The sequence below is a fragment of the Rhopalosiphum padi genome, unplaced genomic scaffold, assembly GCF_020882245.1.
Source record: "Rhopalosiphum padi isolate XX-2018 unplaced genomic scaffold, ASM2088224v1 scaffold1, whole genome shotgun sequence".
Taxonomy (NCBI): Eukaryota; Metazoa; Arthropoda; class Insecta; order Hemiptera; family Aphididae; genus Rhopalosiphum; species Rhopalosiphum padi.
In genome coordinates this window covers 9817649-9833334 of record NW_026869996.1, presented here as the reverse complement: position 1 = coordinate 9833334, position 15686 = coordinate 9817649, and the positions used below count along the sequence as shown (strand labels likewise).

The 15686-nt window shown below is 25.0% G+C and overlaps 4 long non-coding RNA genes across 4 annotated transcripts; all 4 read left to right on the top strand.

The window, feature by feature from the left end:
* Positions 1-69: 69 nt before the first annotated feature.
* LOC132931246 (uncharacterized) lies at positions 70-7567 on the top strand. Its single transcript, XR_009662383.1, has 5 exons — positions 70-363; positions 4791-4910; positions 5635-5763; positions 6331-6460; positions 7185-7567. It is a non-coding gene; the product is annotated as an uncharacterized LOC132931246 (long non-coding RNA).
* Positions 7568-8089: 522 nt separating this feature from the next.
* Positions 8090-10187, top strand: LOC132931300 (uncharacterized). Its single transcript, XR_009662446.1, has 3 exons — positions 8090-8192; positions 8917-9045; positions 9961-10187. It is a non-coding gene; the product is annotated as an uncharacterized LOC132931300 (long non-coding RNA).
* A 633-nt stretch (positions 10188-10820) lies between these two features.
* On the top strand, positions 10821-13469 carry LOC132931253 (uncharacterized). The gene is made up of 4 exons (XR_009662391.1): positions 10821-10943; positions 11511-11640; positions 12365-12493; positions 13243-13469. It is a non-coding gene; the product is annotated as an uncharacterized LOC132931253 (long non-coding RNA).
* Positions 13470-14128: 659 nt separating this feature from the next.
* LOC132931151 (uncharacterized) lies at positions 14129-15185 on the top strand. The gene is made up of 2 exons (XR_009662349.1): positions 14129-14225; positions 14959-15185. It is a non-coding gene; the product is annotated as an uncharacterized LOC132931151 (long non-coding RNA).
* Positions 15186-15686: the final 501 nt, after the last annotated feature.

Sequence of the window (15686 nt, the reverse complement as noted above, 5' to 3'; positions counted from 1 at the left end):
CGGCGAAAGCGTATTATCACTATTATCTATAGCGGTTTGTGGTTAGTGGCGCGTTGCGTTTAGTGCGAATGTATCACACGATCTTCAGCGCCGACCGGCGCGGAACGCTCCACTAAACCTAAGTATAGCCAATAGCCATTGGTTATAAATACTACTAATACTAGTATTTATAACCAATGGTATAGCTATGGAATTGAACTCGCCATCCCAAAAGCACTGACTGTTCCCGTTTGTACACGCAGTCTGCAGCCGTCACCGTCATTGCTATATTCCTAATTATTCTGAAACACTAGCCGTAGGTAGGTATCGAGGCACGAGATCACTAAGACGGAAAATTAAGTGGTCCATCTGATCACCGACGCCGTAAGTATAATAATACTTAGATATTTAACCTTTTTCGTGCGAATTACTGTTCTCGTTTTGCGCCGGAGTTGTCGATGTACTTATAAATACGTACCTAACTATCCGTGTAGGTATTCCATTAATATAATATAATAATTAATAGCGCTCACTACGAAACGGTATTGCGTATTTTCATTTGATGCACGACAAAGGTTTTCGTCGTTATTAGTATTGACATTATTATTACTATTATCAAGTAAATACTACTACTACTACTACTACTACTACTACTACTACTTATAATAATAATATAAAATGCAAGGTGACTGTCCTCCCCCCAGAATTACTGTTTTGAGAATTTCAGTGAGTGATGTAAATAACTTTATATTAAATATCTATTTTTCTTTGATCGCCATCAGTGATAATTGAAAATTTTAAATTTTCTCGTGAATGTGTGTTGTAGCTTATGTCTATGTTATAATATGTATCATCATCGGTAGTATGTGTCGATTCAATGTTCTTATCGATGTACTATGATTTTCCAGTACCTATACTTGTTTATAGGGACCTCAACCGTAAAATATAATGATAAACATTGTATTCATAGGTATTTGGTCTTTGTTGAATGTAAAGTAAAATAGTGTGTCTATGCTAATAATTTAAAACAAATTCTTAGTTGTACAAAGTAAACAATATAATATGTATACATTGGTTGAAAAAAAATTAAAATTTATTTTTGAATAAGTTGAAACCTATATTTTCTCTGTTACCTAATTGAAAGGTTGTCTTGATGCTGAAAATACTCCAAAGCTATATGTTAGTATGTATTATAATAATGTGTTATGTTAAAACTGTTTAATGTCTAATAAGAATTTCAGCTTACTTAAACCTCTAGTTTAATTAATCCAAGACGTGTACAATTACTAAACTTGGTCAATTTAGTTTTGTATATAATTCAATTTTTTTTTATCAATGAAAATAAACACTTAGTTTTAAAAACAAATGAGAAGTCGATGTCTAAACCTGATTACTTATATTTTACCAAACATTTTTATTGATAATACATTAAATTTTTTTTAATTTCTTTAATCTTGTCTTGAAATAATTTTCCAAAAATCATTTTTTTCTGCTAAAAATATATTTAATATGTATCTTTTCCAAAATTTATTATAACTATGTAGATATCAAAATTTATAGTGATAAATCTAAGATAATAACTAGTATTTCAAACAATATTAACAATTGACATGACTGTTTATATAATATCCCTATTATAACAAATTATTAATTCATAATATTTATGTTAGAAACCATTTTAATTTAATAAATGAAAATACAAAATTATTATATTTTATCAAATTTAACTTTTTGTTTGCTATTTGTTGATTATTTATAATTGTTCTTTTTTTAGAAATAGTTAACTAACTTAATTTTAAAACTTATCATTTATTGGTATTTACTATCAAGTTAAAAATTAATTATTTTCAATATATATATATACGAGTATATTATTAATACTTTCGATTGGTATACAATATCCCTTAAAATATAGATGTAAAATAGTTGATAAAAAAACTAATACTGATATTTAAAGACTTTCATAATATTAATATATTATCATGTATTATGAGTATTTAAAATTGTTTTAGGACTTTTTTCAAATTTTCCATGTTATATTTTACTTTTAAATAATGTAGGTAATAAAATAAGCTATTCAAATTAACTCTTAACTCTTAAGTATTTAAATGCTAAAAGAATATTTTAAAATTATTTGTTTTGAAACTTTAAAATTTATTACTGCTCAGAAATATTGTGTAACAGTTAACTTTTAATCAAATATTTTAGTTTGTAAAAAATAAAGGTCTAAATTGGTTTTTATTATTAATTTGATAGTGATTTAACCAATAAATAAAAGAAAATTCTATTATTATTGTCTTAAATTCTTGAAAATATTAATTTATTTTATGATGAAAAATATATTAAATATATATACCATTATAATTATTCAATCATCAATTAGAATTTAGAATTGTATTATAAATACATTTTATATTTAGTATACTTTATAAATAATAATATTCATATCATATTTAATTTTACTATTAAATATTTATATACAGTGTGTAAACTGTAAACGCTGATTGAGAACCCTCGATATCTATCTCTGTGTAGAGCCCAACAATTTTAATTCTGTTTTTTAGTTGATTGTTATGATATAAAAATACACATTTTTATGGACAATGAATTTTCTTTTAACTTAATTATACAAGCTAACTTAAACTTAATTGTATTGTGCATACCCATGTTTAATTAAGTTAAAAAACTTCATAGGTGTATGTTGACATTTACCGATCATTTTAGTGAATGTTATCAATTTTTACAAATATCTTAGAATGTAGACTTTTACCAGTGTTTGTTGATAAACACAATAGTTATTTACTGAATGTTGACATGCCTGACAAGTGACAACATTTATAATCAAATAAATAGGTAATAAATTCATAAATAAATATACTTGTAGTTTAACAAATTAATTTTTTAACTTATAGATTAAGTAGTATTAATTTTTTAAGTTATATTTATTACATCACGGTTAACTATCATGGCATTTACTGTTACAGAGTATTCCCCCATTCTTATACAGTTACATTTGTTTGTATTATATTTTTTTATAATATATTTTTGAATTGGTTCCTCAATTCGTTGATCATATGTTTTTATATGAACTTCGAGTAGTTCTTCGTTCTTTACATAATGAATAGTTTTAGTTTCAACGGGACGATTAGTTTATCCATAATATCATTCGGATTATTTCATGCCAATCATGCCATAACATTATACTAACGTTAAAAGGTCTCCAACGCATATTGTGACTGGACAATAACGTCTTAATTCTATAAAATAATAAGAAAATACCTTCTAGTATAGTGATTTACATCGTGCTTCATGCGTGGTCACTGGTCAACATTTGCCAACATTAATTATCGAAATTTGAACAATCACCGGTGTATGAACGCGTTAAGACCATATGTCAACATTCACTACGATTTTTGGTAAATGTCGACATACACCGGTGACTGTCAACATTCGCTTACTGCGGTCATACACCTTAACATTTACACACTGTATATATACTTAGATAGTAATATTTACAACCATTTAAGCTCCTAATGAACAATATTATTTATTGTTTATAATGTTTATAATCAGCAACTTACAGATATAACTAATGTAAAACTAAAAGTTCCCAATAGTATAATTAATTAAGTACCTTATACATTCCTAAAATCGGTCTAAATGTCAAAATATTTATTAATAGTTGGGTTCTAGAGATGTAATTTACAACATAATTTTTTTTAAAGAATAAACTATTGAACCTTTTAAAAATATTATTATTATATTATGATTGAAAAAATGATCCTATATGCATTTGACCATAGTACCATTATAACTCGTCATAGTATTTATGAGTCAGCACTCAAATTTCGAAAAGATTCAACAAAAACTCAATTTCAAAAAATTCGGAAAATACGTAAAATCAAAGTGCCAAAAAAGAAAAAGAAAATCATAACTTCCAACAAAACGTCCGATTCCTTCGGTTATAGTAACGTTCGATTTTTACAAAATTCTCTAAACGATGCGTAGAAAAAACTGTTCTATCCACCCAAAATATAAATGTTCCGAGTCGACAAAGTCCAAAAACTGTAAAATCCTAACTTCCGACGCCAAAAAGAAGGGTAAAAAAGGCTCCTACAGTGTCGACACACGACGCCACGACTGAGTCTGGTTTACAATTACATGTAGAACAATTAAACTTCTGTGATAAATTGTCGTTGGACCACCAGGTGACCTAGGAAATGCGAATGAAAATTGAAAATTTCGAAAAATGAAAATTCTCGTTTACGAAGTGTTTTTCGGGAAAACCGAGTGAGATAGAACGAAAGTCGTAAGACATAAAATTGATCCCCATAACCAGCTTCATAAGTTGTTTGCTTTTGATTTTTCGAGAAACCGTTATTAAGGATTTTTAAACGTCGTACGTAGGTCGAACGGTTTTTGAGAACCAAAAATTTGAAATAACGAGTTGTTGGAAAACTGAAAAACTCATTCTGGTTTACAATTACATGTAAAACACTTAATGTTCTGTGATAAATTGTCGTTGGACCACCAGGTGACCTAGGAAACGCGAATGAAAATTGAAAATTTCGAAAAATGAAAATTCTCGTTTACGAAATGTTTTACGGGAAAACCGAGAGAGATAGGACGAGCTTATACTTCATAATCAATAAAAAACGTGTTTTTATATGATAATTTAGACAAATATTAAAAATTCATATTTATTTTATATTGAAAAAAATAATTTGGTAGATTTGTACTTTCTTTTATTATTTATCATAATTATTGTTTCTCCAACTATTATACATATTTAATCGACTACTTTTTTTTAGATGGCAGTATAGCAGATCACTCAAGGCTTGCTGAGACATGACTTCGCATTCATACCACTTGGGAAAGTTACATTGAAAATTAACTGGAAGATACTGATAATTATATAGGTTTTATGCAATGTACGTGAAATGGCTATTGAATGTAATTGATAGTAAATTAATAGTAGTGTAACAATTGAAATTTGTTAAAAATCTGAATAAAGGATTGGGAAACACCTTTAGCTTGAAATTTTCATTCATAACACTTGCCTTAGCTGTAAAAATCTTTTAATATTATTTACTATATTTATTTCATTAATAGGTTTTAATTTAACCACATCCCAAAGTGATTTAATTTAAATTGTCAAGATTCAATAGATGTTTTACGGTGATTTTATTCAAATATAATTTCATATTATTATGTTCAAATCAGAATTATTTCTGAAGAATAGTAATGTCATACTATATTGCAAAAAATCAATTTTATATTTTCCTATGAGTGTATTTTAAAGTTACAATTATTTTACCTTCAAATTCAACAAAACAGCTGGTAGATTTTAATAATATTTGATTGCTTATCATAAATAATGTTTCTTATCATCTATTATATGATTATATTTCATATCTTTTTGCATTTATACATTTGTATTTTAATTCATGTTTCTACTGTAAGATTCTTTCAAATATTTTCTATTAAGAATGTAGTTGGTCTCTTAGTTTTTGTTTGATTGTTTTAATTTCTGAATTATTCAATGGTTACCAAACACTAGTTGTCATAAAAAGATTTTCGTTCACCTTATGGTGTGTAGTAGTGAAATTTTATCCTCCAACCACTTTATAAATTTAACTGACTAAATATTTTCAGATGGCAGTACATAGATCACTCGATGCATGCTGAGACATAAATTCACATTTCTACCACTTCGGAAAGTATCAATATCCTACATGTAAAATGGACTAGAAGATACTGAAAATATTAATGGTTTTATACAATGTACGTGTAATGGTTATCGACTGTAATTGATAGTTAATTAAGAGTAGTGTGACAATAAGTTAATGCCGAGAAATTCTGACAATTACATGAAGAAAGAAATTCAAATTTTGTATTACTAACTTTCATTAATTTCATTTAAGCTTATACTTCATAAACACTATAAAACGTGTATTTATATGATAATTTAGACAAATATAAAAATTCATATTTTTAACTGCTTAAAAAACACTCAATTCTCACGTTAGTCACATCAAACTCAGATTATTAGATTAAGAAAAATATTCTAATTTTCTATTATTAACTTTCATTAATTTCATTTAAGCTTATACTTCATAAACACTATAATACGTGTTTTTATATGATAATTTAGACAATTATAAAAATTCATATGTATTTCATATTGAAAAGAATCAATTTTAAGTTTTTCTACAAGTGTCTTCTTTAGTTACACTTATTTTATATTCAAATTCAACAAAACATGCTGGTAGATTTGTACTATCTTTTATTATTTATCATAATTATTGTTTCTCCAATCATTATACTTATTTAATAGACTTTTTTCTTTAGATGGCAATACAGCAGATCACTCAAGGCTTGCTGAGACATGACTACGCATTCATACCAGTTGAGAAAATATCATCATCCTACGTTGAAAATTAACTAGAAGATACTGATAATTATATAGGTTTTATGCAATGTACGTGAAATGGCTATTGAATGTAATTGATAGTAAATTAATAGTAGTGTAACAATTGAAATTTGTTAAAAATCTGAATAAAGGATTGGGAAACACATTTTGCTTGAAATTTTCATTCATAACACTTGCCTTAGCTGTAAAAATCTTTTAATATTATTTACTATATTTATTTCATTAATAGGTTTTAATTTAACCACATCCCAAAGTGATTTAATTTAAATTGTCAAGATTCAATAGATGTTTTACGGTGATTTTATTCAAATATAATTTCATATTATTATGATCAAATCAGAATTATTTCTGAAGAATAGTAATGTCATACTATATTGCAAAAAATCATTTTTATATTTTCCTATGAGTGTATTTTAAAGTTACAATTATTTTACCTTCAAATTCAACAAAACAGCTGGTAGATTTTAATAATATTTGATTGCTTATCATAAATAATGTTTCTTATCATCTATTATATGATTATATCTCATATCTTTTTGCATTTATACATTTGTATTTTAATTCATGTTTCTACTGTAAGATTCTTTCAAATATTTTCTATTAAGAATGTAGTTGGTCTCTTAGTTTTTGTTTGATTGTTTTAATTTCTGAATTATTCAATGGTTACCAAACACTAGTTGTCATAAAAAGATTTTCGTTCACCTTATGGTGTGTAGTAGTGAAATTTTATCCTCCAACCATTTTATAAATTTAACTGACCAAATATTTTCAGATGGCAGTACATAGATCACTCGATGCATGCTGAGACATGAATTCACATTTCTACCACTTCGGAAAGTATCAATATCCTACATGTAAAATGGACTAGAAGATACTGAAAATATTAATGGTTTTATACAATGTACGTGTAATGGTTATCGACTGTAATTGATATTTAATTAAGAGTAGTGTGACAATAAGTTAATGCCGAGAAATTCTGACAATTACATGAAGAAAGAAATTCAAATTTTGTATTACTAACTTTCATTAATTTCATTTAAGCTTATACTTCATAAACACTATAAAACGTGTATTTATATGATAATTTAGACAAATATAAAAATTCATATTTTTAACTGCTTAAAAAACACTCAATTCTCACGTTAGTCACATCAAACTCAGATTATTAGATTAGGAAAAATATTCTAATTTTCTATTATTAACTTTCATTAATTTCATTTAAGCTAATACTTCATAAACACTATAAAACGTGTTTTTATATGATAATTTAGACAAATATAAAAATTCATAGTTTTAACTGCTTATAATAAACTCAATTCTAATGTTAATGTCATCAAACTCAGACCATTAGATTAAGAAAGATATTCTAATTTTCTATTATTAACTTTCATTAATTTCATTTAAGCTTATACTTCATAAACACTATAATACGTGTTTTTATATGATAATTTAGACAATTATAAAAATTCATATGTATTTCATATTGAAAAGAATCAATTTTAAGTTTTTCTACAAGTGTCTTCTTTAGTTACACTTATTTTATATTCAAATTCGACAAAACATGCTGGTAGATTTGTACTATCTTTTATTATTTATCATAATTATTGTTTCTCCAATCATTATACTTATTTAATAGACTTTTTTCTTTAGATGGCAATACAGCAGATCACTCAAGGCTTGCTGAGACATAACTACGCATTCATACCAGTTGAGAAAATATCATTATCCTACGTTGAAAATTAACTAGAAGATACTGATAATTATATAGGTTTTATGCAATGTACGTGAAATGGCTATTGAATGTAATTGATAGTAAATTAATAGTAGTGTAACAATTGAAATTTGTTAAAAATCTGAATAAAGGATTGGGAAACACCTTTAGCTTGAAATTTTCATTCATAACACTTGCCTTAGCTGTAAAAATCTTTTAATATTATTTACTATATTTATTTCATTAATAGGTTTTAATTTAACCACATCCCAAAGTGATTTAATTTAAATTGTCAAGATTCAATAGATGTTTTATGGTGATTTTATTCAAATATAATTTCATATTATTATGTTCAAATCAGAATTATTTCTGAAGAATAGTAATGTCATACTATATTGCAAAAAATCAATTTTATATTTTCCTATGAGTGTATTTTAAAGTTACAATTATTTTACCTTCAAATTCAACAAAACAGCTGGTAGATTTTAATAATATTTGATTGCTTATCATAAATAATGTTTCTTATCATCTATTATATGATTATATCTCATATCTTTTTGCATTTATACATTTGTATTTTAATTCATGTTTCTACTGTAAGATTCTTTCAAATATTTTCTATTAAGAATGTAGTTGGTCTCTTAGTTTTTGTTTGATTGTTTTAATTTCTGAATTATTCAATGGTTACCAAACACTAGTTGTCATAAAAAGATTTTCGTTCACCTTATGGTGTGTAGTAGTGAAATTTTATCCTCCAACCATTTTATAAATTTAACTGACTAAATATTTTCAGATGGCAGTACATAGATCACTCGATGCATGCTGAGACATGAATTCACATTTCTACCACTTCGGAAAGTATCAATATCCTACATGTAAAATGGACTAGAAGATACTGAAAATATTAATGGTTTTATACAATGTACGTGTAATTGATATTTAATTAAGAGTAGTGTGACAATAAGTTAATGCCGAGAAATTCTGACAATTACATGAAGAAAGAAATTCAAATTTTGTATTACTAACTTTCATTAATTTCATTTAAGCTTATACTTCATAAACACTATAAAACGTGTATTTATATGGTAATTTAGACAAATATAAAAATTCATATTTTTAACTGCTTATAAAACACTCAATTCTCACGTTAGTCACATCAAACTCAGATTATTAGATTAAGAAAAATATTCTAATTTTCTATTATTAACTTTCATTAATTTCATTTAAGCTTATACTTCATAAACACTATAAAACGTGTTTTTATATGATAATTTAGACAAATATAAAAATTCATAGTTTTAACTGCTTATAATAAACTCAATTCTAATGTTAATGTCATCAAACTCAGACCATTAGATTAAGAAAGATATTCTAATTTTCTATTATTAACTTTCATTAATTTCATTTAAGCGTATACTTCATAAACACTATAAAACGTTTTTTTATATGATAATTTAGACAAATATAAAAATTCATAGTTTTAACTGCTTATAATAAACTCAATTCTAATGTTAATGTCATCAAACTCAGACCATTAGATTAAGAAAGATATTCTAATTTTCTATTATTAACTTTCATTAATTTCATTCAAGCTTATACTTCATAAACACTATAATACATGTTTTTATATGATAATTTAGACAATTATAAAAATTCATATGTATTTTATATTGAAAAGAATCAATTTTAAGTTTTTCTACAAGTGTCTTCTTTAGTTACACTTATTTTATATTCAAATTCGACAAAACATGCTGGTAGATTTGTACTATCTTTTATTATTTATCATAATTATTGTTTCTCCAATCATTATACTTATTTAATAGACTTTTTTCTTTAGATGGCAATACAGCAGATCACTCAAGGCTTGCTGAGACATGACTACGCATTCATACCAGTTGAGAAAATATCATTATCCTACGTTGAAAATTAACTAGAAGATACTGATAATTATATAGGTTTTATGCAATGTACGTGAAATGGCTATTGAATGTAATTGATAGTAAATTAATAGTAGTGTAACAATTGAAATTTGTTAAAAATCTGAATAAAGGATTGGGAAACACATTTAGCTTGAAATTTTCATTCATAACACTTGCCTTAGCTGTAAAAATCTTTTAATATTATTTACTATATTTATTTCATTAATAGGTTTTAATTTAACCACATCCCAAATTGATTTAATTTAAATTGTCAAGATTCAATAGATGTTTTACGGTGATTTTATTCAAATATAATTTCATATTATTATGTTCAAATCAGAATTATTTCTGAAGAATAGTAATGTCATACTATATTGCAAAAAATCAATTTTATATTTTCCTATGAGTGTATTTTAAAGTTACAATTATTTTACCTTCAAATTCAACAAAACAGCTGGTAGATTTTAATAATATTTGATTGCTTATCATAAATAATGTTTCTTATCATCTATTATATGATTATATTTCATATCTTTTTGCATTTATACATTTGTATTTTAATTCATGTTTCTACTGTAAGATTCTTTCAAATATTTTCTATTAAGAATGTAGTTGGTCTCTTAGTTTTTGTTTGATTGTTTTAATTTCTGAATTATTCAATGGTTACCAAACACTAGTTGTCATAAAAAGATTTTCGTTCACCTTATGGTGTGTAGTAGTGAAATTTTATCCTCCAACCACTTTATAAATTTAACTGACTAAATATTTTCAGATGGCAGTACATAGATCACTCGATGCATGCTGAGACATAAATTCACATTTCTACCACTTCGGAAAGTATCAATATCCTACATGTAAAATGGACTAGAAGATACTGAAAATATTAATGGTTTTATACAATGTACGTGTAATGGTTATCGACTGTAATTGATAGTTAATTAAGAGTAGTGTGACAATAAGTTAATGCCGAGAAATTCTGACAATTACATGAAGAAAGAAATTCAAATTTTGTATTACTAACTTTCATTAATTTCATTTAAGCTTATACTTCATAAACACTATAAAACGTGTATTTATATGATAATTTAGACAAATATAAAAATTCATATTTTTAACTGCTTAAAAAACACTCAATTCTCACGTTAGTCACATCAAACTCAGATTATTAGATTAAGAAAAATATTCTAATTTTCTATTATTAACTTTCATTAATTTCATTTAAGCTTATACTTCATAAACACTATAATACGTGTTTTTATATGATAATTTAGACAATTATAAAAATTCATATGTATTTCATATTGAAAAGAATCAATTTTAAGTTTTTCTACAAGTGTCTTCTTTAGTTACACTTATTTTATATTCAAATTCAACAAAACATGCTGGTAGATTTGTACTATCTTTTATTATTTATCATAATTATTGTTTCTCCAATCATTATACTTATTTAATAGACTTTTTTCTTTAGATGGCAATACAGCAGATCACTCAAGGCTTGCTGAGACATGACTACGCATTCATACCAGTTGAGAAAATATCATCATCCTACGTTGAAAATTAACTAGAAGATACTGATAATTATATAGGTTTTATGCAATGTACGTGAAATGGCTATTGAATGTAATTGATAGTAAATTAATAGTAGTGTAACAATTGAAATTTGTTAAAAATCTGAATAAAGGATTGGGAAACACATTTAGCTTGAAATTTTCATTCATAACACTTGCCTTAGCTGTAAAAATCTTTTAATATTATTTACTATATTTATTTCATTAATAGGTTTTAATTTAACCACATCCCAAAGTGATTTAATTTAAATTGTCAAGATTCAATAGATGTTTTACGGTGATTTTATTCAAATATAATTTCATATTATTATGATCAAATCAGAATTATTTCTGAAGAATAGTAATGTCATACTATATTGCAAAAAATCATTTTTATATTTTCCTATGAGTGTATTTTAAAGTTACAATTATTTTACCTTCAAATTCAACAAAACAGCTGGTAGATTTTAATAATATTTGATTGCTTATCATAAATAATGTTTCTTATCATCTATTATATGATTATATCTCATATCTTTTTGCATTTATACATTTGTATTTTAATTCATGTTTCTACTGTAAGATTCTTTCAAATATTTTCTATTAAGAATGTAGTTGGTCTCTTAGTTTTTGTTTGATTGTTTTAATTTCTGAATTATTCAATGGTTACCAAACACTAGTTGTCATAAAAAGATTTTCGTTCACCTTATGGTGTGTAGTAGTGAAATTTTATCCTCCAACCATTTTATAAATTTAACTGACCAAATATTTTCAGATGGCAGTACATAGATCACTCGATGCATGCTGAGACATGAATTCACATTTCTACCACTTCGGAAAGTATCAATATCCTACATGTAAAATGGACTAGAAGATACTGAAAATATTAATGGTTTTATACAATGTACGTGTAATGGTTATCGACTGTAATTGATATTTAATTAAGAGTAGTGTGACAATAAGTTAATGCCGAGAAATTCTGACAATTACATGAAGAAAGAAATTCAAATTTTGTATTACTAACTTTCATTAATTTCATTTAAGCTTATACTTCATAAACACTATAAAACGTGTATTTATATGATAATTTAGACAAATATAAAAATTCATATTTTTAACTGCTTAAAAAACACTCAATTCTCACGTTAGTCACATCAAACTCAGATTATTAGATTAGGAAAAATATTCTAATTTTCTATTATTAACTTTCATTAATTTCATTTAAGCTAATACTTCATAAACACTATAAAACGTGTTTTTATATGATAATTTAGACAAATATAAAAATTCATAGTTTTAACTGCTTATAATAAACTCAATTCTAATGTTAATGTCATCAAACTCAGACCATTAGATTAAGAAAGATATTCTAATTTTCTATTATTAACTTTCATTAATTTCATTTAAGCTTATACTTCATAAACACTATAATACGTGTTTTTATATGATAATTTAGACAATTATAAAAATTCATATGTATTTCATATTGAAAAGAATCAATTTTAAGTTTTTCTACAAGTGTCTTCTTTAGTTACACTTATTTTATATTCAAATTCGACAAAACATGCTGGTAGATTTGTACTATCTTTTATTATTTATCATAATTATTGTTTCTCCAATCATTATACTTATTTAATAGACTTTTTTCTTTAGATGGCAATACAGCAGATCACTCAAGGCTTGCTGAGACATGACTACGCATTCATACCAGTTGAGAAAATATCATTATCCTACGTTGAAAATTAACTAGAAGATACTGATAATTATATAGGTTTTATGCAATGTACGTGAAATGGCTATTGAATGTAATTGATAGTAAATTAATAGTAGTGTAACAATTGAAATTTGTTAAAAATCTGAATAAAGGATTGGGAAACACATTTAGCTTGAAATTTTCATTCATAACACTTGCCTTAGCTGTAAAAATCTTTTAATATTATTTACTATATTTATTTCATTAATAGGTTTTAATTTAACCACATCCCAAATTGATTTAATTTAAATTGTCAAGATTCAATAGATGTTTTACGGTGATTTTATTCAAATATAATTTCATATTATTATGTTCAAATCAGAATTATTTCTGAAGAATAGTAATGTCATACTATATTGCAAAAAATCAATTTTATATTTTCCTATGAGTGTATTTTAAAGTTACAATTATTTTACCTTCAAATTCAACAAAACAGCTGGTAGATTTTAATAATATTTGATTGCTTATCATAAATAATGTTTCTTATCATCTATTATATGATTATATTTCATATCTTTTTGCATTTATACATTTGTATTTTAATTCATGTTTCTACTGTAAGATTCTTTCAAATATTTTCTATTAAGAATGTAGTTGGTCTCTTAGTTTTTGTTTGATTGTTTTAATTTCTGAATTATTCAATGGTTACCAAACACTAGTTGTCATAAAAAGATTTTCGTTCACCTTATGGTGTGTAGTAGTGAAATTTTATCCTCCAACCACTTTATAAATTTAACTGACTAAATATTTTCAGATGGCAGTACATAGATCACTCGATGCATGCTGAGACATAAATTCACATTTCTACCACTTCGGAAAGTATCAATATCCTACATGTAAAATGGACTAGAAGATACTGAAAATATTAATGGTTTTATACAATGTACGTGTAATTGATATTTAATTAAGAGTAGTGTGACAATAAGTTAATGCCGAGAAATTCTGACAATTACATGAAGAAAGAAATTCAAATTTTGTATTACTAACTTTCATTAATTTCATTTAAGCTTATACTTCATAAACACTATAAAACGTGTATTTATATGGTAATTTAGACAAATATAAAAATTCATATTTTTAACTGCTTATAAAACACTCAATTCTCACGTTAGTCACATCAAACCCAGATTATTAGATTAAGAAAAATATTCTAATTTTCTATTATTAACTTTCATTAATTTCATTTAAGCTTATACTTCATAAACACTATAAAACGTGTTTTTATATGATAATTTAGACAAATATAAAAATTCATAGTTTTAACTGCTTATAATAAACTCAATTCTAATGTTAATGTCATCAAACTCAGACCATTAGATTAAGAAAGATATTCTAATTTTCTATTATTAACTTTCATTAATTTCATTCAAGCTTATACTTCATAAACACTATAATACATGTTTTTATATGATAATTTAGACAATTATAAAAATTCATATGTATTTTATATTGAAAAGAATCAATTTTAAGTTTTTCTACAAGTGTCTTCTTTAGTTACACTTATTTTATATTCAAATTCGACAAAACATGCTGGTAGATTTGTACTATCTTTTATTATTTATCATAATTATTGTTTCTCCAATCATTATACTTATTTAATAGACTTTTTTCTTTAGATGGCAATACAGCAGATCACTCAAGGCTTGCTGAGACATGACTACGCATTCATACCAGTTGAGAAAATATCATTATCCTACGTTGAAAATTAACTAGAAGATACTGATAATTATATAGGTTTTATGCAATGTACGTGAAATGGCTATTGAATGTAATTGATAGTAAATTAATAGTAGTGTAACAATTGAAATTTGTTAAAAATCTGAATAAAGGATTGGGAAACACATTTAGCTTGAAATTTTCATTCATAACACTTGCCTTAGCTGTAAAAATCTTTTAATATTATTTACTATATTTATTTCATTAATAGGTTTTAATTTAACCACATCCCAAATTGATTTAATTTAAATTGTCAAGATTCAATAGATGTTTTACGGTGATTTTATTCAAATATAATTTCATATTATTATGTTCAAATCAGAATTATTTCTGAAGAATAGTAATGTCATACTATATTGCAAAAAATCAATTTTATATTTTCCTATGAGTGTATTTTAAAGTTACAATTATTTTACCTTCAAATTCAACAAAACAGCTGGTAGATTTTAATAATATTTGATTGCTTATCATAAATAATGTTTCTTATCATCTATTATATGATTATATTTCATATCTTTTTGCATTTATACATTTGTATTTTAATTCATGTTTCTACTGTAAGATTCTTTCAAATATTTTCTATTAAGAATGTAGTTGGTCTCTTAGTTTTTGTTTGATTGTTTTAATT